The 21,593-nt window shown below is 41.4% G+C and overlaps 1 protein-coding gene across 1 annotated transcript in view; it reads left to right on the top strand.

Annotated features, from left to right (window-relative positions):
• Nucleotides 1-741: 741 nt before the first annotated feature.
• Nucleotides 742-21,593, top strand: part of ARHGEF4 (Rho guanine nucleotide exchange factor 4) — a 186,087-nt gene continuing 165,235 nt past the window's right edge. Inside the window, exons 1-2 of the mRNA XM_051626519.1 lie at nt 742-777; nt 14,876-14,956. The gene's annotated coding sequence lies outside the window, so the exon portion shown is untranslated. The remainder of the gene's footprint in view (nt 778-14,875; nt 14,957-21,593) is intronic.

Raw genomic sequence — 21,593 nt, 5'->3', positions numbered from 1 at the left:
TTAGCCTCAGAGAGCTTCCAAATGGAACTTACTGCTTTACAAAAATTCTTCTGAGTCCCCATCCAGACTGAGGTTTTCATGTGGTAGCACTGTACAAATATGGTTACTATTCTAGAGGGCTTGCAATTTTAAATAGAAAGGCTAAGTGAAAAGATTAAAGCATAAAACTAACTGGGATGCTGCTAGGCTGGTGTTTTACCAGTGTTGGTGGTTTTTTTCAGTGTCTGTACATAAAGCCTCCTCTTCTCCCTCTTATGCTGAACTTGCTATGTAACTGTTAGGTTTTCCTTTTCTGTTGTAACTGTTAGCTTTTCCCTCTTCATTTAACCCACCCCCTCAGAAAGAGTCCTGAATACATAACAGGCTTTGCAATGTGCCCCGAAGCATCTATACTGATGAAGCACATACAGTGTAATTATGGATAGCACAATGCAACATCATGAAGTGCCTTTGTCTGCAGCTTCTTTACAGCTTTTCTATCATGAGAGTATAATGAGTGGATTCACTGAGGAAATGCAAAAGCAGATGCCTTTGGTTGGCTCCTGTTGTTCTCTTTTTGGCAAAGACAGAGGGATGAATCTACCCTGGGACAGCCCCACTGAAGTCAGATGAGTTACACCAGGCAGGAGCTGGAACTTTTTTCTTTTTGTCTTTCTTTGTTTTGTTTTTTTTTTTAAAAAAAAAGAAGAACACACTTTCCAGTTCTCTTTCCCCTGACTGTCACAATTTCTCTTTCCACAGAAAGGCTATGAGAAAAGACTCTCTGCTTCTAAAAAGGTAGGATAACCTTTTAGTCACTAATAGCTAATTTCTTCAGCAGTTTAAGTTCTATGTATATCTATCAATGTCTGTAATATAAAATTAATATCTATTTACAGAAAAAAAGAAATGTACTAAAATCACATTTATTGAATGGGACAGTAAGAACAGAGAGTACTGTGGGGGGGATGGAGGACTAACACATAGCTGTGCTGCTTCACAAGTGCATGACATGCTTAGAGTTGCCTCAGGTATCAGCATATGGTATCACCTTGAAATGTATAAACATACCCTGCCTGTACTGAGGTGTAATGTTGGACAAAGCTTCTGGGGCAGGTGTCTGTGAAAACACCCCGTTTAACATCTGTGAAATCTTTAGGGAAGAGGAAACTGCAGCAACTCGATGAATCATGTATATTTGCAAGTGATGATCTTTAAAACAAGTTTATTAGGGCAAACCTGGAATTGCACTTCATAGTGCAGTATAATAGCAAAAGTTAGCAGGACTGATGATTTGTGCTTGCTAGTGCTGTGGCCATACTTTTTGGTTTTTTTCCTTTACCGAGGGCCTGAATGGTGCCTCTCATATAAAACCTGCCATTTACAGTTTGCCTTTTGCTGAGGTCTCCTTTGTATTCACACAAGGCAGCTGGCAGGATGGCTGACCTCCCTGGAGCAGAGCCCTGCAAGTACTAGCTGATCAATATTCAGTGGAGTCGGCTGCTCATTAGGAAGCCATTGATTGTCTCTGGAAGGTCACTCCCCTTGTGTGTGTGTCATTTTTCACTCTCTTTAGATTACCACTGTTCCACGCCCCCATCCCAGGGTCTCAAGAGGACAGAGTACTGGGATGGAAATGAGGTTCCCTTTCAGGATCTGAATAGCTTGTCTTCAGATGTCAAAACAGTCTTTGGAAAGAAGGTGATTTTCTCACTGCCAGATTTTTGTTTAAACTAGGTTTGTACTTCTAATTCATGGGATATTTCTGATTACTGCAAACTGTGACATTTGAAGTGTTTGTTGCATTTGACTTAGCCAGGTTACATCAGTTACACTGAGCCCTGGTTTCCTGTAAAAACAGCCCCATCTTTTTACACAGCTGTAGCTGACCTATCTGACCTCTTGCACTGAAGGGGAGAGCTATGGTTTCATACTCCATTCTATTCATTAGCAAACAGACAGAGAGGCTCATGGAGAAATGCAAATCTGGTGCAAACCCTCATCTCCTGGCGTGCTCTGCTCAGAGTGTACCCATGTACACTCCACAGTCATTTCCTGCTCTGTAAAACAAGAGGGGAGGCCAGTGAGGTTTGTGTGGGACAACACCTGCCCCTAATTCTGCAGCCAGTCTGGCAAAATCATAACCAGTCTCTCCTTTTAAGTGTGAATTGTCCACTTAGGGGTGTATTCAGTCATCAACCCAGCAGTAGAACTGTGAGATAAATAAGTCCAAATAGTCCATTTCTCTAGAAGTGACAGAGTAGGTGCCAGACACATAGAGTGATACAAAAGACTAATGCAATTGCTTTGGTTAGTTTGGTTTGGTTACTTTGGTTGTAAATATGGCATTAGCAATCACGGTGGAGATTACAGGTCAAAAAGGCAGGGTCTGAGGTCTCATGGGAGGGGAATAGGCAGCTGGAGCTAAGAAACAGAAGGGTAGAAAAAAGGCAGTTGGCAGAGAATATAAAACTGCACTCCATTAAGCTACTCAGTTCAAGCTAACACACTCTCTACAGAGCAGAAACTGCACTGTGCTGTGATCATCTACCTTATGGAATTGACTCCATTAGCACAAGACTTGAACCTGCAGCTGATGGTTAGTAATTCAGTGCCCCACTTTCTTTTTGTAATAAGAAGTTTGAAAGTCAGTAGCTCTCAAGCTTTATCCTGCTTGTCTCTTCTCAGCTTGGATTTAAGGCATCACTAAAATCAAGCCAGGTGCTTCCTTCTGAATGGGAATAGAGTCAACAATGCAAGTCAAAGTATAGTGAAAGTTACTAACCCAGTGAAGGTGAGCATCTTCTGCTCCTGCACTTAGCACTGAAGGAGGAGCTGCTACTGCATGGAGGGCAGACCTGCTGTCTGCTGCTGATTTGATACAAAGTGCTGTATTACTAGTGAAAGGAAAGCCAGAGAACACATTAATGCTGTGGGACTCCTGTAGTGGATGGCAGTGTTCACTGTTGGAACAAAGCATAGACCATACCTGGTTAGCACCTGGCATTGGTGCATCTTGGTACCTCTGACAGAGTGTTCTGTGGTTTGTCACATGTTGGTGGTTTAGCCTGTGTCTCCAAGGGCTAGTGCAGAAGCCAGCTCTGTGACCATTGCCAGCAATTTGATCTTGTCCAGTCATTAGCACATACCAGAGAGATGATGACAGGGATGTGAAAAATGGCAAGCTGGCATTAACTGGGATTTATTTGGCCAAGGGGGTTTCCTGTCAGCTCCCTGTCTTCCTGATCAACACATGTGACACAATGAATCTGCCTGACTGTCAGAGAAAGTTTGGTGAAGCGTGTATCAGGAGTTAAAGTAGAAATGGAAAATGGAGAGACAGTTCCTCAACTGAGAGAGGGGGAGCTGTCCCTGGCAGGGGAGAAGAGTGACTCCAAATGCCATCCTGTTTGTCAGGAAGTACTTCCTATCTGATGTCAGTTGTCAGCCTGCTGGCATTAATTAGTGTTTTGGCTGTTTTCTTCAAAAAGGCTGCATTGCTGCTCAGGAGAGAGGATCCCTGAGATATGGTTTTGTAATAAGCTCAGAGCAGATGGTCTTTACATGCAATTTGGCTTTCAGCTGTCTTTAATACACCTGAGATACATTTAAAGGATGAGGTGAAAGACATGTTATGCCTTGGTCAGGGAACATTATCAGTGTATTGCAAAGGAAATCTTAACAGAGACCACACTGTCCTAATTCCTCTTTTAGGCAGAACTCTTCCTGTCCCGTTTCTATTGACATTACTCTGTAGTAAACATTGCAGTCCTAGAGGGAAATACTGAATTGACTGTGTTTCTGGCTATTGCAGCAGATGGAGTAAAGTAAATTAGATGTTGGAACCAAACAGCTCAGAGCAATCACCAGTAAATCTATTTGGTGCAGCATTAATATCTGTCCTCTGTGTCTCCTTTTCTTAGTGTTCATACCACTTGTGCTTTGGGATGCAGTAAGTTCTTGGGGAAGCAGAATCCTCTCAGGGATGCAGTGACAGCCAGGGGGTTAAAGAGCAGTGACTTCTTTGTAAAACACTGTGTAAAAAACCTCCAAGGAGATGTGAAATTTAGTGACATTTAAGTGAAATTTAACAAGAATACATGAATGTTTTTCCCTCTGGATTTCTATTATGCAGATTATGCCTTCTAGCTTCACAATGGCAGTTAAAGTAATAGAAAGGAAAGGTCTCATAATGATGCCCTGAGTATGTAGCATGAGAATTTATGTGTATATATAAGTCTATATTTTTTTCAAGCGTGGTGTTTAGTGGAGAAAGAGTATGTGTTTCTCTTGGCAGCAAACATGGAAGGAGATACATGGAGATTAACTGTGTAAAGACTTATTGTAAAATCTTACATGTCAGTGTGGTCAAGCAGTCAAAATAACTGTAGGACTGACCTACAAAGGTGATGGGTGCAGACCGTGAGTTATCGTATTTGCAGTGTAGCAAATTAAATAACCTTTGGAATTCATAAGTACAGAATAAAATTGTGAAAGATCAAGAAGGGTTTTGGTGAGAATGTTATTCTTGCATTTTTTAAAATCCCTCCCTTAAAGAACACAGGTGTGAAGTAACAGCTGGTATTTTGGGCTGTGTAGGTTGTGGAGCTAACAGTCTACAGACTTTTCAGACTGCTTTGGTGTGAGTCTGAACCAGTGAGTCTGTAATATTTTCTGGCCAGAAAGTATTTTCAGTAATCCTTGCCCCCAGGCAGCAGACTGTGTGAACCATTTGTGCAAAAGTCAGCATTTCACATTACAAACAAAATCTATTTCTATTAGGTAGAGGTGAGCTCTTACCCTGTATAATCAAATACTATATTCTTGGGATTTTTTTCTCCCATTACCTATCAGTAAAATACCCCCTAATTAATCTCTTTTGTGTTTGTTAGCTGAATTATGATTATGAAGGTGCTACAGGTCTCTGTTGTGTTCCATGTTGGTGCTGTGCCAAGTATTTTCTCCTGAATTGATGGAGTGCAATGTTGGTTATGCTCTGTTTGCAGTCACTGCAATATCATAGAATCATTAAAGTTGGAAGGAACCTTAAAGATCATCAAGTTCCAAGCCCCCTGAGTATCTGAAAGCAAGAGCTGAATCTTTCATTTTTCTGCAGTTAGAACTTGCTTTCATTCTGGTACTTGAAAGGCTACTGTAGAAGGAGTACACTGGTGAGGTGTGTTTGGTAGGTACATGACAGCTGAAATTGTTCCAGGCAATGATTATGCTGCTCAGATATTTGCTCTGCAGTTAAGGGAATGAGTTTGTGTCATTGGTCAAACTTAATCTAAACATGCAATTGGTGTGTAATAGATTCACCATTAGCTTTCTGATAATTTGTGTTAACTTTCATGGTAAAGAAGCACTCCAGAAGCTGACCATGTCCTTTGCAAAGGAGGAAAATAGAATTATAAAGAATGATTTACGGTAAAGAACAAAAACCAAAAGGGCTTGAAGGAGGAGACCTCTCAGGGCACACACAGCTTACAGAGAGTCAGGACAGCATTATCTTTTCCTTTAAATATAAGTGTACTTTTTTTTTTAATAGAACCTATCACCAGGGTGTTTGAGTGTCTTCTCCATGAATTTAGTTTTCCAGTATCTTTTGTGATGAAGCAAAAGGAGACTGAGAGCTGGATACAGTGAATTATTTGCTCAAGGTCATTCAGGAAGTTTGAGACAGAGCAAGGAACTGAATGCAGATAACCTAACATCCATGAAATATTTATCCTCCTTTATTTTCGGAATGAATGAAGGAATCCCAAAGATTGAAAGCAGCCCACAACATTATTTCCTATTACTCTTTTCAGTTTAGATTGACTCAAACCCAGGCTTTTCCTTGGCAACTGTTTAAAGCAGTAGATATAAGGCAGATGTGCTCACCAGTGAGCCCCTGTTTACAGCACAACATTTCAGTTTGCATCACTGTAGCCTGTCTTTGAGTTTTAACTGCTTCTGTACAGCCTCGTCTTTGCCTGCCTGGTGCAGAGTATCCCTTCCTATAGGTGCTGGCTTGTACACCTCTGGGCTCGTGGGCAGTAAGGACAAGGGGTTGGCCTGAGGAGGCCGTGTAGCTACTTCCTTTCCATATTGCTGCTCTGGCTTTCTTTAATAATTTGTGAAGTGTTACCCCTCATTGCAGGTTATGCAAACAGTATCTCCTGTTCCCAGTGAACCTGGCCTAGCTCCTCCTAGCTCAGCATGGAGGTCAAGTGCATTTCAGTATTTCCATTTTATATTAGTGTTGACATCTCCATTTGTACCTTGTGCAAAGCACTGTATAAAGAGCACTGGCATGCTCATAAAGATACCTCCTTCATGACAGATGCCTGCTTCTGGTGTGGCTTGCTCATTCTCTAGAGTTTGTAGCAAGGTTCAGTTGTTCAGTGGTATGGAGACCTTTCCATCTCAGTGTCCCTCAATAAAGGCAAACTTCGTGGCTTAAAGGTACCCCTTATCCTCTCAATGCTGTGCTAGCTTGAGAATCCAAAGTCTTTCATTTCTTGTTGCCTGAACTCAGTTTCTGTCTTCTTTCAGGTGACAAAGTGAACAGGTCCCTGGAAACATTGTAATCCAGTATGATTTCCAATCAGAATTTGTCCCTTAGCTTTTGATTTAGGTGGAAGGGTCCATTGCAAGTCAGGCTGCTGTGGGATGTGACTGCACCGTATGTGGATCCCACAGCTTCTGCCTCTTGCCCCAGTGATGCAAGAGTGTCAACTTCAGTCTCCTTTAAAAATAAAACTAAGCCAGGTCTATGGTTTCCATTCAGGGAAGTGGAAACAATGAGGAATGGAATATTGGAAATTTCCTGTGAGTGATTTCATAGCCACTCTTAGTTCCCACTGGGGACTCTTAGTGCAGATTCAGGATCATAATTAGGAGGCATATTATGCAGGATATATTGCTTTTAAAATCAAATACAGGGAGCTATTAAACTGTTATTTTCACCATTTTTTCTTTGAGAAACATTTCGCGAACCTTTGGACTGTAGGCAGCATTTATGTGCAATTATGTGAAGTATTTCAAATTATAAGGAAAAATTGAGCTCAAACTTTGGAAGATGAAGTGCTAAAGCATGTATTTCATATGATGTTTGCTTGTTTGGAGCAAATATGCTGCAGCTATATCTGTGCAGTTATTCACACTGTCTATATTATAAAATGCACAGGGAATCTGCTTTCCAAACACAGATTCACAGTCCAGTGAACACTTCTGGTGCAGTGTACAGCATGAGATATATCAGGAAACCAGGCTTAATCATCACCATCCAGATGAAAACATTTTGAAGGACAGAAAGTAATTCAGAAGTCCTAGATCTGTTCCACTGTAGTGAAATTTCATTAGAACGAGTGATGTCACCACTTTGAAGTACTGATCTGGAATGTTCTCTTGCAATAAACCTGTGCCTGCTGAACACAGTCAAACTTTTTATACCCTGTTTATCATCATTTCTGCAGTGTATCTGTGTAACAAACAAATTTGGACTCTGGTATTGCAACAGACACTGCAGCAAATGTATGAAGGTGTGTAAGGTTAACTCCCTCACTCATTTGACAGAGACAATCCCTAAGAATCCTGTGCTTTCTGCTTCCAGGTTTTATGTACTTGAAGTGACCACTGCCCAACCTTTCTAACTGACATTCTAAGCACAAAACACACTTCACAGATCTCTATACACCACTTTCTGCTCTTTCAAACTTCCCAGTCATTGCTTGACGCTCACTGAAAGTGTTTACAGTCCTGAGAAATTGAATGAGGCAACTGAGAGACCTATGTTTGTCTGTCTCCCTGCATGTAACTTTAGAACCTGACAATTTCTGGCCAAATTTAAAAGATGTAGAAGTATCAAAGTTTCCTGCAAGTTTCATGAACGCTTGCAGTTGAGAAAAAGAGGAACATTCAAATTATTACTCTTACCAAGGGAACTCTTCTAATGTGTGTTTTATTGACAAGCCCCATCTGTCCAGTCAGCGTTTATGTATTTACAGGGCAATGTGTAAGGAGTATGGGTGAGAACAGAGCTAATGTGCTAAGTAGAGGGTATATCAGGGGACAAAAATCTGTAGGAAACCAGGTTTCATCACTTCTGCTTCTTGGGGAACAAACTTTTCTCTTTTATTTACAGATTATAACATATAAAGACTCTTTCAACAGTTGGACAGTGGAGCAGAAGAAAAAAGAGACCATTATATGTAATATTTGTCAAACTGGAGAATGGTCTGTGCTAGCCTGCCAAATGCAAATGAGTATTACCCATTCATTTAGTCTAAAAGAGAAAATGATATAATTTCTTTGGTTCAATTAGTTTATTGTGACAAATAAACAAGAAGGAGAGGACCCCCAAATGGCAAATGTTGAACTTCACATAGCTTTAAAGGCTGCAGAAATACTACTGCTCTGATGGTAAGCTTCATTTTACATTCTTCACCTGCTTTATTTTACATTTTTGCCCTGGATCTTCAAAGTCATTTATATGTTGTTGTGGTTTTTTTCTAAGTAGAAAATCTTGTAGAAGAATTGAGACCCAGTTCTCACTTACTTGCGTTGGACTTTTAAAGCAAAGATACAGTCATCTTGGTTCAACTGTGGGTTGTTCGCAACCAGCCTGAGCTACCTGATTTAATCTTGCTGTATTAGGTTTAGCCTAAGCACTAAGGCAATTTTGTAAATCTCTGTCATGAAGTAGAGACATTCCAGACATTTGTTTACAAACTGATGGTCTGTACCCATGGGTGACAGTGAAGAGATGTGGGGCATGTAGAGCTGACTTGTGCTGGCTGGTTTCTAGCATACAAGTCCCAGTCACTGTGCAAAAGAGGTCACCAGGAAAGGGTTCAGCTCTCCTCTGCACTTGAACTGAGTTTGTGAGACTCGCCTGAGGTACCAGTAAGGCTCTGGGGGAAAGAAGGACAGGCTAGAAGGGAAGCAGGCATGCTTTGGTTGGTGGTGTTAAGGTCAACCCTAACTGCCAGTGATGGATGTGTAGTGAAACAGCTGGAGTGCTCTGGATGAGCACCTCCAAATCAGTAGATGCATGCCATTGTGAAGCCCTCTACTGGCCTTTCTCTGCTGACAAGAGAGAGCAGTCCCCTCTCCCTGTGGGGACAGAGCAGCAAGGTGAAAGACTCAAATACTCAGCAAGATGGTGGGTCAGATTCAGCCCAGAGGTCAACAGACTATAAAAATTGACTGTCAGAGGAGTGAACTTCCCCCACAAGCTGGAGCTTTCTTGGCAGACTAGCTGTGATTGCCTGCAAAGCCTCACATCACCACCAGCACCATGTTAATGTTGGTTGCTTGGCACAAAAACCTCTTGTGCATCATATAGAGATCACAGACCTTCGGTACCTAGGGCTTCAAACAGATCTCGTTGTTACCCTTCCACTGCAAGTCTTAGTGTCTTAGTTTAGAAAAAGAGAAAATGAGAATGTTTGCAACCTTTGTCTCCCAAGAATGTTTTTTAGAAAGGTGTGAGTTGAAATAAGGTCATTCCAGGAGCCTGATTCGGAGGAACTCTTGATCTTTGGTTCATCTTTCTCTCCCCTGCCCTAGGCAACACAGGCGGGTTCCTGCCTTTCCCCCAGCCCCAGCTCAGTCCAAAAATGAACTTGCTCAGCTGCCTTTGTAGAAAACGGGAAGCGTGAAGCGGAGCCGAGGCGGGGGCAGCTTGCCCTCTGGTGGCTGCGGGCGCCGAGGCAGCCCAGAGCGGGGGGAACCGCTCCAGCGGCACGGCCAGCGACTTCCCGAGAGGAATTCGTGATCTGGCTAATTCTGCTGGAATATGCACTGATTTAGACCCAAGCTAATCGACATAAAAGCTCCTTCTTTGAAGTGACTGCCGTAGGACTGGCATACAAACCAGTATGAGCGCTAGTGTGATTGTCCTCAGACCTGAACCATCAGGTGTCAGCCTAGTTCTGTTTGCAGGGTTTTCAGAACTGGCTTATACCAGTTACCTTCCTCCCAGCAAGCCCCCTTTCTCTGTCCCACCACACACACGAGATGGAGGGACGGGTGCTCCCAGTGAAGTCCCTCAGAGAGAAAAAATAAAGGGATAAATGGATAAGTCAGGATTGGTGAAAACTCCTTTGTGCACAGTGAAGTCTGTTGCTCACTTTTACCAGGAGGTAGAACACCTTGTGCTCTGCTCCTGCTCCTTCACCAATTGCAGGGAAGGTTAACAAGGGTGGCACTGTCCCTCCCAGAACTTCACTGTGCTCTGAGGGTTTTATACACCCTGTGCTTCCGTACTCAGACCTGTCCATCCTACGGCTTCCCTGTCCTTGTGAATTGATTTTTCAGCCACCCTGAATTTGTTTTGCCATATTCTTCTGTAGAAAAGAAAAGCTGTTTCCATAACCCTTATATTTCATGTTGATGTTAATCCTGAAATTCTTTACCCAAATCCAAATAATATGGATTGCCTTTACAATTCTGAAGGAAAAATACCTTGGATCTTTAATGCTTAATTGCATCTGATTAAACAAAGCCTTCTTAAAATAGACCCCAAAAGGAAAAGATCCAATTGTCAGCCTGTTAAATAACCAAAATAAGACAAAACCCTGAGGAAATGAAGGGGTAGCAGTCAATGGGGTTACAGTTGCTTAGGGACTGATAGTAAGAAAAGTGGCATGTGTCCAGAAGAGGCCCATGGCAAAGAGAGGAAACCTCTGTCTCACATGGAGAGTGGGATAAGGCAGAGACTGGTTTGTATTTGCAAGTGAAATTTAAAAGACAAATGTGTATATATTTTATAGTGTGAAGACTATTCATGAAACTATATGAAAGAAAGTAACTATGATGACAAGAAACAACTCAAAACACTGCTGTATTTTTTTCTCTAGCTCCCTGAAGACTGCAGGTCTTTGTGTTTCAGTGCATGAGCTACTGTTTGGCAAATTTCCTGAACCACTTTGTCTATTCACTTCTTCCTAATGTGAAAGTGCCCAGACTCCCTGGAAAGGCGCCTTTGTTGGAAATCTTTCATTATCAAGGATTAGCTGTTTGGTAAACCTGTGTCCCCTTTAACAGTCTAACAGGAAGTGCTGGCTAATGAAGGGCTCGTTGTGGTGGTGCTGGGAGTGTGGGGTTTGAGTCCATTTTATTGCCAGATTGCAAGATAGGCTTCTTTGTGTTCCAAAGGACTGAAGGGAAACTGAGTCATGCTCTTTGGTTCTGCTGAAAACGTGCTGAAAACAATATGCTTTCCTTTCTCAGTAAATGCCATGTTTGTGGTCTAAAGGCTTTATGTAGCAGGGAATTTTGTGGATACAGAATTATGTGTGTAGATTTTAAAAGTGTTGTGGCAATGCCTGGGGACAGCTTACTTGAAACGTTTCCATGTAATACCAGTGTGAAGAACTGAAATAATACAAACCATTAAGTGCCTTTATCACTTCATAGTTTAGTTCTAAAGCTCTTGAAAGAAGCAAATCTGAACATCCTCATGCCACTTCTAGGCAGGTAGGAGGTGTGGCAGACAAGTTCTTCACTGGCTTTAAATCTCAAGAGATTTACCAAAATCCGTTATGAAAGTAATGTACTAGAAATCCATTCTCTGTGAAATGTATTCCAGTACAACTTGAATAATGAAGAAATACTGCTTAAAACCATTATCCGTGTCTATAATGTCAAACAGTCCTTTTATCTCTACTGTAAATCTCTCTCATTGAAACTCCCAAGCCACTCACAACCCCAGGGATGCCCAGAGCCTCCAAATGCAGGGGAGTGAAGAAAGGCAGCCTTGTAAAACCATCAGAAAACAAAACAAGGCCCTACCCACACTGCCAGCCAGGCTTCATGCATCTGGGGAGGGGTGCGTGGAAAGACTGAGGGAACTGTTAAAGATCCAGAGACTGTTAAACACCAATGCTCTTAGGTGGAGGGTCCAGCAGGCCTGTGTGAAACTGCTTGCATTAATGCAGAGGAGGGCTCAAGCACATGGTTTGTATTTTGGTCTTCCCCTCTGTTACAGCTAATTAGGCCAAGCGCAGAGAGTGTCCCTGCTGATCTTGAACACACGTGTGACACAGCAGTTCTTTCCAAGGGGAATTGGCTCTGGGAGGGTCTTATTAGCTCTAATGGGGCAGGAAGGGCAATCAGGTAGCCCAGGATTGTGTGTGTATGATTGGAGGCATCAAGGAAGAGATTATGTTTTAATGAAGAGTTTTGAACTCATTATCTGGCCTGCATTCAAAGACTGCAAGAAGACTAATCATGCACATAAATGCATGTGGTGGGAAGTGACTGGAGAGTGGCCAAGAATACAGAGGTTACTGCAACCCACATCTTGCCCTCCCTTCCTCTCCCCACGCACTGCCTGACCTCTTGTCTGTGGGTGGTTCTGCCCGTCCGCTTGTAGGGGACTGTGGGAGCATGTGGGGACTGTGTTACTTTTTTGACTTGTGATCCTAGAATAGTTTTTCAGCATGAGCTTTTTACATCTAGATGCCAAAGTGCTCCATACCATTCATAAAGGGAGGAGATGCAGTCTTACTTTTGTATTTATTTTTTTTTGGCGTAGATACCCAAGTGGGTGTAGGACACCAGTTCCCAGAACAGTTCAGGGACTTGTGGTAGTGCAAGGGATCATGGCATCAAGATGCAGGCCAGGAGCTGTGGTGCTGTTGGTGACAGCAGTGCAAACTGGGCCCTTCCTCTCCAAAACTAAACATTCACATGCCTCTTTATTCTGGCAGTCCTGTCCCCCAGTGAGGCAGAAGGGTGGGAGGCACCTGTGCCCTCACCAGGCCTGTGCACAGTACCAGCCTGGGGCTGCTCTGCAGAGCTTTCTTCCACCAGAGGGCAGCGGGTAGGAAGAGTGTAGTGGGCCTGCCTGGCTCGAGATGAGACAGGAGCTAATTTGACGCTAATTATTATGGTTGTAATTTCCTTCCTAACTGGATGCAATCCCCTTCAGCCATCTCCAGTGGCATTACACTTGGAGAACGCTTCCCACAATAAAAGCCAAGGCAGTGCTATTTCTCAGTTGCCTACAAGATTCATCCTCAGCCTCAATCTGAGCTAGACACTGTACAATTAGTTATTTGTGTTCCTGAATTAGCAAAATACTAAGCTTTAAAAATCCAATAATGTGTCAGAAAAATGTATTTGTAATCTCTGAGCTCCACTGGTTGCAGATCTGGCAATGCTTTCTGTAGGTCTAAGGTGGGAAGAGCAGAGGAATTTGGCAGCTATTTACAGAGAGCTCAGCACTGCATCTCCTCCCTTTATGAATAGTATGGAGCCACTTTGGTGTCTAGACATGAAAAGCCTGTGGTGAAAAAGTGTTGTAGGATCACAAGTAAAAACAAGAGATAGCTGTTTCCTGGTGTAGTCATACATAAAGGATATAGGGAATGCAGAAAAACTTGTGTTAAGAGTGCAGAAGGAGATCAGCTACCAGACTTGAGATCCATCTGTGCTAGAATACCCCACACTCCCTGTGGTGGTGTTGTGTGCTTTTACTGTTATAAGTTTCAGATAATCACTGAAGACAGAGACAAGAGTTGCAGTGCTTTTCAAATAGAGACAAGAAGCAGCTCTGACCTCCCCATAATGACTAAACTCAGTCTAATTGTGCTTCTTGCTTTTAATATTTTCTCTTTCATAGTGCCTTTCACTTACCTTCCCTTTTAGGTACACTGTTACTTTTCTGCCTCTGTCTCATGTTCAGGCTGAACTCAGGTGAAGTCAGCGAGGTCTCTACTGCACTAACAGCCATTCTTCCTGTGGAAATCAGAGGAAATCTCTGAGACTTCAGAGAACTTGGAGCTGATAATGCTTGCAATTGAAATACTAAGTTTTTCATGTTTGATTCTGTAAACAATCATATTTCATAAACAAATAATGCGAGACATCTCCACAGTACAAGCCTGTAGGATGGGAACACATATGCATGACCTTCACCCTCATCAGATGCTCACAGAAGTAGTTTTTCATAATAGAGCAGACAGTGAGACTTTATTCTTTGGCCAGATTATAAAGAAACTCCACCCACTGTATTTAACTCCCACAAAGACAGCAAAACCTTACTTATGGCCAGTTTCTCCAGGGATGTCACTCATGTCAAACCTGAATGTCTGTCATTATTTTCAAAGTTTTCATTAAGACTGCATTGAACTGGGGGGGGGAAGGGATCTCAGAGCAGAAGTTGATTCTGCCACTTGTTGCCTTCTTTTCAGATTTTGAGTGGGAACTTCACATTTACTTTCACTGATCCCTCTTGGTTTGAGTGGACTGGTGTCTGATCATCAGGACAAACATGGGATACAGAGGGCAGCAACATTACATCCAGATGACTACAGGTTGAGGACAGATTGGATATGGGAAGACTGGAGGGATAAGAAGATAAGAAAAGGATAAATTAATCTCTTAGTACAAAGTGAGTTTATTTGAGTTGCCAGAGTTATAAACTGCTGAAACTTATCTCCTCCTGGAAATCCATAGTGGTACCCAAATGAAGCCTCTTCTTCCTCACCAGCATGCCCTCAGCACCCTTTGTACCTGGGGCTATAGAGACATTCTAGTGGCTAATGCAGTTTCTTTTCTCCTCTTTTTTGTACCCTGAATAATGATAATAAAGCCAAGTATTAACAGAGTATTGTCCATTCCTGTGTTGAGTGAAGCACAGAACTTGTGAAAAACCCTTTAGGCCATACAATTAAAGACTGTACATAAGGAAGCTGATTTAGTGTCACACAAATAATCATAAATTTGGCTTGATTTTGTAACCAGAGTGGTGTTCCTTTAAACTTATTTTATATACATAGTTTTTACTTAAGAAAACTTTTTTCTTTTTTCCCCTCCATGGGCAGGTGAACTGAAAGCAATGGTACTGATGGCTCCTTGTTTCCTAAAGGCTGAATTATTGTTTTTTAATATCTCTGCACAGGAGAGCCAAGGAAGTGCTGGGAGAAGTACTGCTGGAGAAGCAGAAGATAGTACGTTTGAGAAGAGGCAGCTCCATATCCAGGTGCAGAGTCACTTCTATTTGAGTTGGGAACATATTTTCATTCATGGCACAGTCAGAAGGGCTCTTTGTATCTGCAGGGACTGAAACTGATAATCTGTGTTCTACCAGTTTAAAACAAATTCTGTCTTCTCTAAGTGGAAATATTTAAGCATTATAAGAAAAGGTGCAGAAAAACTCTTATTTCAGCATGGTCCATAGCAGGTGCCAGCTTATAGTCCTTACAGCTGTCTTGAAACAAATTTCAGGAACGTCCTTTAATTCAAAGCTAATTTTATAGCATTCTACCAAGCTCTGACAATACCAAGTATACATTGTAAGTTCACTCCTTTCTTTTATGTATTATGATAGATTTTTAAATATATAACAATACACCAAATATCATATACAATATAACAAAATGTAATTTAATGATTCATCTGACAACAATGCAGCCTTAAGGTGTTCAGCCCTTTCTAGGACTGTGTCCCACATAGGTGCAAAAACTGCAGCTCAGAAGCTCAAAGCAGCAAAGTAATTTATTTTTTTTTTTTGCATACTTACAAGCTACGGGGAGTTATCTATTGTTTGATTCTGTCAAACAAGGAGTTTCCAGAACTGAATCCTTTATATTAAATGGGGTTGATCTTGAGTTAGTTGATGTCTCAGACCTTGTACCTGGAGCCTTTTTGGATGCTGTGTTTACTAGTTAATTTCATTGATTTTCCTGGTATTATGTAGGCCTGCTTTATGAAGGTTAATAATGTTCTTAGAGCCCTCACACCTTTCTAGTTAATGTGTGTGCCTCCACTCCCATAGGAGGTGAGTACCTTGCATTTTTTGTGTTTTCTGTTCTATTATATCAATTCAGGAGGCACAGTTATCCTTGGGGAAAAGCTGGCAAAACAGGAGCATAGAAGTCAAATGCTATATCCAGAGAAGTCTTAGGTAGGAATAAATACCTGAGTCCAAGATACAAATTGTCAAGTTCCTCTGCAGCTGGGGTTGCTCGGTAAATTCCCCAGTTCCTCAGTATATGGTGGAATTAATAAACTAGGCATTCTTCTGTTCATCTTACCTGAGCTGCTTTATCTGAGAAATATTTTTATATTTGGGCTTTGCATACAGTGAAAGACCTGTCAGGAGAGAGTGGCTTCACTTTCTACACAGTATCTTTGTAGTTAGAACACTCAGTCAGGACCCAGGAGACTTAATGTTGATTTCTTTCCTCCATGTGAGGGTTAAACTCCATGTTTCTCACTATTTGGAATTGTGTTCTTGCCCCTCATAGCTTAACTGTGTGTTGAACTGTTGTGTGGTAGCAGGGTTCTTGTGCCTTTCCATTGAAGCTGTTCTACTCTACATGGTATCACACAGGATCCACTGAAACATGGAGGATCAAAAGAAAACATTACTCTTTAGTTGTTAGAACTGTGGAGGTGGAAGGGAGGTACAACAGGTATGAGACAGCTTGTCTCTGCTCCGTCCTTTCACATAATTGCTCTACTTGAAAGCTTCTTCTCTGTTTCTTATTTATTACATCTCCATTCTTCCCAAAGTCATAAAGTACTTCAGTTTCCATATGTGTACCTTTTGTGCTTCCTCTAATCTGGCTTTTGTCTATCTGCTGCCAGAAGTGTGGCATATAAACTGGAGCCAAGCGTCTTAGCTATAAAAGAGACTTACAAGAATATCTTACATATTTTTCTCCTATTAAATAAATGCACTTTGCAGCAAACAAAATTACAATGAAAGTGGCAATACGAATGGGACCATAAAAGCATCTCATCAGTGAAGCTCCTTTCTGCCAAGTTCCTTTCCATCCCAGGCCTGCCCATGGAGGAGCACTTGTTGCAAAGGTTTCCTCTGTAGTTAAAACTGACTCATCATTTAAGGCAAATTGCTCTGTTCAGGGAGGAATAAGTCAAAGGACAGTATCTGTACTTGTGTGGGGTTGTCTGTGGAAGTCTTGGGGGAAAGCTGAAGTTGAGAAGAGGCCCAGTTTAGAACACAACTAAAAATGAAAAATAAACCTATTCACTGAATTTAATGTAAGGTTTAGAGGAAAGCTTGTTACCAATGCTGTCAGTGGCCTGTTTGCCAGCTTATGTCCTTTTCTAGCAAGCACCAATTTAAAGTGATTAATATACAGTCTTTTCATTTGAGTGAAATGTAAACAGCAATTTTCTCTGTCAGTTTAATACATGTGAAATATTCTGCCAAACTCTGGAATTTCATACTGCAGATGCATTAATTCATCCCCTTCCCTGTGTTCTCCCAGCAAGAACATCAGACAACACCCTGTACATTCTTACCTTTGAAAAGACAGAATGGTAAAACTGGTTTCATAGAGTTCCTCCTATCTGAGGGATAACCATTCTTCAAACATCCTGGATATTAAGTGTTTCTGCGTGGTCCCTGGGAAATTAAGTAGTAGAACAGGCTTGTGTTTATGCTAAACCAGTCATAAAGGCTTCCAGAAGTGAGTTGTCTACTTATAAACAGCCTGAAAGTGTGGGGTTTTTCACATAATGAAGTATTTCTGTTTGCTTTTAACAGGGGAGCTAAAGATTCTTTCCTGTTGGAAAGGTATATATAGCAAGTGTTTGGGATGATGAGGACCTGTGTTTCAAAAGCTGAACATCTTCAGCTCACTTCCTTTAACTGATCAGGAAGGTACCAAGATAGAAGCAAGGTTGGATCCTGCAAACAGTATTGATAATCCCTTGAGCTCAAAAGGAATCTTTGATATTTCTGACATCTCAAGAGTAGAGTAGATCATTGTGCCTGGTGAGAACTGCACATCATATTTAAGATCCTCAACAGTTTGAGTCCTGATCCGTGTTTTCAAACAGGGGTCCTAAAAGCAAACTATGAAATGACAGTTGAAATGATCAGCTGCTTAGTATAGAGCCTGTCTTCAGTATTCCTGTGTGAAAATTCTGGCTGATACAGTCTCTACAGAATCTTCTCCTTGCAAAAAGAAATCAGATATTAATTCAAAGCCACTACGGATACTTACGGTTTACCTAAGTTAGGATTCACATGGAAACTATGCTTTCATTTATATTTAGGGCTCCCTAAACAAGCAAACTTTTCTGGGATAATGCTGATTATCAGTGGAACCTTATATGAAAAAAAGTTTGCTGAAACCATACCTGATATCCTTATATCCCCTTAATTGATCTGCAGGAAATGGAAGGCATGAGCTTCAGGAGTAGCTCCTGTCAAAGATGAGATGTGTCACATGGATTTATATGGTATAGAAAAGGTTGTGGAGGAAATAAAGTTGTTTTTTAGTCCTCATTTCCCTAGCTGTTCTTCTGGTGGATATTTCCTACAAAACCTGGGACCCTTGGAAGTAGAAGCACAAGTGCTATTTCTCTAGATAAGGCTTGTAAGGAGTTAAAATGGAAGGAAATCAGTCTCGTGTGTCATTTGAACTACTCGTAGGGGAATAAAAAGCCTTATAAAAAGCTGTGCTGTAGTTGCTGACATAAAACTGATTAGGGCATAGAAAAACGTAATCCAGACATCTTTACTGCTCCTCTAATGTTGCCTTCATTAGAAAAGAGGAATATGGAATTAGTTACTTGGAGTTACTATCTAAGTGGAGATGTAGATTCTTGAAGTTTTCAAACAAAGTAGCAGATTTAGAGCAAGGAAAGAGTAATCCACAACTAAAATGGACTTGTTTATTTGAGGAAGGGGTCCTAGCATCACATGATTTAATAAGACAGCTAGAGGACACAGATTTTTTTTTCTAGGTGGATATGTCATCTTGGTCAATTTCCAAATCAGAATCAGTTTTTCCAGTTCAAAATGGAAGTATCTAGAATTCATTTCATCCTGAATGACTTTTGTCATATATATGAAAGCCTTTGTTTTCTACTGTGCAGTAGCTCAGTACAATGTCTGGTGGAGCAGTTTGAAGTATTATTGTAATAGTTGGTGTAGTGTTGTCAAGGCATGAAGCAGCTTGTTACTTTTCTGCTGTATCAACACACTTCTAGGAAGTGTAAACTAAAGTGAACTTCTCTTTGTAGAAAAGATTGTTGGGGTGAGATTTTTATGAAAAACAGCACAAAGCTCAGGTAAGAAAAAAGCAAGAAAATACTACTAATACTAATTTGCACTGAAGGGAATATGACAAAGGGAGAATATAGCAAAAAGGAAGTTGGCTTCTTTCCATGACACTCTATGGCTTTCACTGTCCTGGAGCTGTGCAACTGGTTTTGTGTGCATGGAGCAGATGGGCTATGACAGGCTTAATCTTGTTTTTCTTGATGATAGTGACTCACCTGGGCTTTAGTACATGTGATTTGAAGCTCAGTGATTAAATAGCACAGACTGAAAGGGCATAAGGAATGACAAACCCTGTAAGCCAGTGGAGTGCTGTTTCCAGCATGGTTTGGTATATAGCTGACAGCCTGAGAAAAGTGACTCTCCTAACATGGGATTTTCAGTAAACACGTGTTTTCTAGGAACTTCTTTTAGTCTGTATCATACTTTGTAGGAAAGACCTAGGTTTTGTGGAGAGGCAAAGGGAGCATCTGGCAGGCTCTTAAACTAGTAGCTAACCCTTAATGACTCAAAAGAAATCTTCATGTCCTGCCTTGATTTACTGCTACTCATAGACAATCAAGCTGGCTTTCAGTCCAGTTACTAATGCCAGGCACACACAAACAACATAAAGATCAGGATGCAGTGACAGTTTGAAACATTTCCATTTCTTGCCAAAACTGCTCGTTTTGGGGCAGCATTCTCCCTTATTTCCATCTTCCCTGCTTCTACTGCTGACTGGAAAGCAACTTTTTGCAGATTACTTCTTCAAGATAGGAGACCCAGTGCAGTGGACAGGAGCAGAAGCAGTGATCAGAGCAGGCTTAGCACATACAGATGGGTGTGTGCAAGCTTGAACTTGCAGTACATAGCACTGTGTCAGTGCATAAGCAAATGCAAGCCAAAGTATTCACATTGTTTTATAGACACACTGTGTAAAATTTGGCCCATTACTGTAAAAATATTTTTAAAGTATTCTTCACGGGGTAATGTGATTGATTTTCTTTTCCTTACGCCTTGAACTCTCAAAGGGATCTTAAACATTCAATAGCAGTGTTTTGGCAAAAATAAAATACAACAAATCTACACTTAGCCCAGTTTAGAAAATAGATTTGCTAGATCTTCAGGGCTTTTTTTCTAACAAAGTGCTGCTGGTTAGGGTGTTTAGTCAGAGAGTCTCATCACCCATTTTTTTACTGGCATTGATGTCTGGGTTCTTTGGGCTGTGCAGACAAAACGGGCTGGTGAATGTGAGCTCATTTGAGTGTGTAATGCTCTGCATCTCTGACTTTCTCTATTGCTTAGATAATCCAGATCCAGTTCTCCTCTCTGGAAATGTCATAACTATTTATCTTTTATCTCACTGTCAGACTTTCTCAGATTTTCCAATTCTTGTCATGGCAAGTTGCTATGAAAAAATCTCAGAATTACAATGAAATTATTGTTGCTCATTTGGGAAGCCAAAAAATGAAGGGTTATGTAGGTTGGAAAACGAAATTAGTTTTTTAGGTTTTATTATTCCTGTGACTACCTGTGACTCTTGGCACCTCTGGAAAGCAGCACATGCTCATGGTGAACCTTCTAAGGTATGGGGAGCTGCAAAGTATCACAAGACTTTGCAGGACTTACATAAATTCTTAAAGCCCTAGCCACTTGAACTGGGATTATGTGAAGGACTTGGATGTACTTTGGAAAACATTTCTGTTCCTTCCTGTTGTCCAGAGTGGAGAAAGGCTGAGAGCTAAAATCAGCAAGGTAACTAGATCAAACCATATTTTGCTGCTTATAGTCTGGGGACCAGGCTAATGGTCTTTGCACCTGGGCCAAAGCTGGCAGCTGTATGTGTCTCTGTTCCTTCCACAGGGCTACCTGCCACACAGCAACAACACTCAGCTTGTTTTGATTTGTACAGACTCCAGCTTTTCTTAGCCTCCTTGAAAACTAGAGCTGTGTGGAACCAGAGCAATATCCCCAAACTGTGTATTTTGCAGAGATCACTGCAGGGGCCTGTATGCGTTGCAGCTACAACAGGGGTTGGTTACATAGGGTAGCTTTATCCTACCTGGACTAAATTAGTAGCCAAGAAGGTGCAGCTGTCTGATATTATCCTGAATTTCCCAGTGGACTTGTACAGCTTGTGCTGAAGTGCATGTAGCCTCATCTTTATTATTATTGCAGCATCAGTATAGCCTCATAAATAGTGCAGCTCTCCTGGCATGTAAAGGAGACCAATGTTTTAAAGGCTGAGTAGAGGCCTAAGCATTTGATTTGGTATCCTTCTAACAGATGTCCTCAGCTTTCTAAGATTTATCTAACATGAATATGTCCCTGAGAGGAAGTAGAGGAAGAATAACATTCCTGGTGGGATTAAAGATTAGCAGCACTTACATGGTTACATGTGGTCTCTTTCCGTTCCATACACGCTTTACTTATTAATACTCCAGGTAAAACATGGACTTCCACAGTCCCCAGCCATATCACTCCATTGGATGCACAAATGCTTTAGGGCACAACAAGCTGAAAATCAGCATTTGAGGTGCACCACCAATACCAATAATAAATACATGGCAAGTCTTGTGGTACTGATGAGTGACTAAGG

The sequence above is a fragment of the Apus apus genome, chromosome 8 (genome assembly GCF_020740795.1).
Source record: "Apus apus isolate bApuApu2 chromosome 8, bApuApu2.pri.cur, whole genome shotgun sequence".
Taxonomy (NCBI): domain Eukaryota; kingdom Metazoa; phylum Chordata; class Aves; order Apodiformes; family Apodidae; genus Apus; species Apus apus.
Note: the sequence above shows the minus strand (reverse complement) of the source record. Positions and strands in the feature narration are given on the sequence as shown.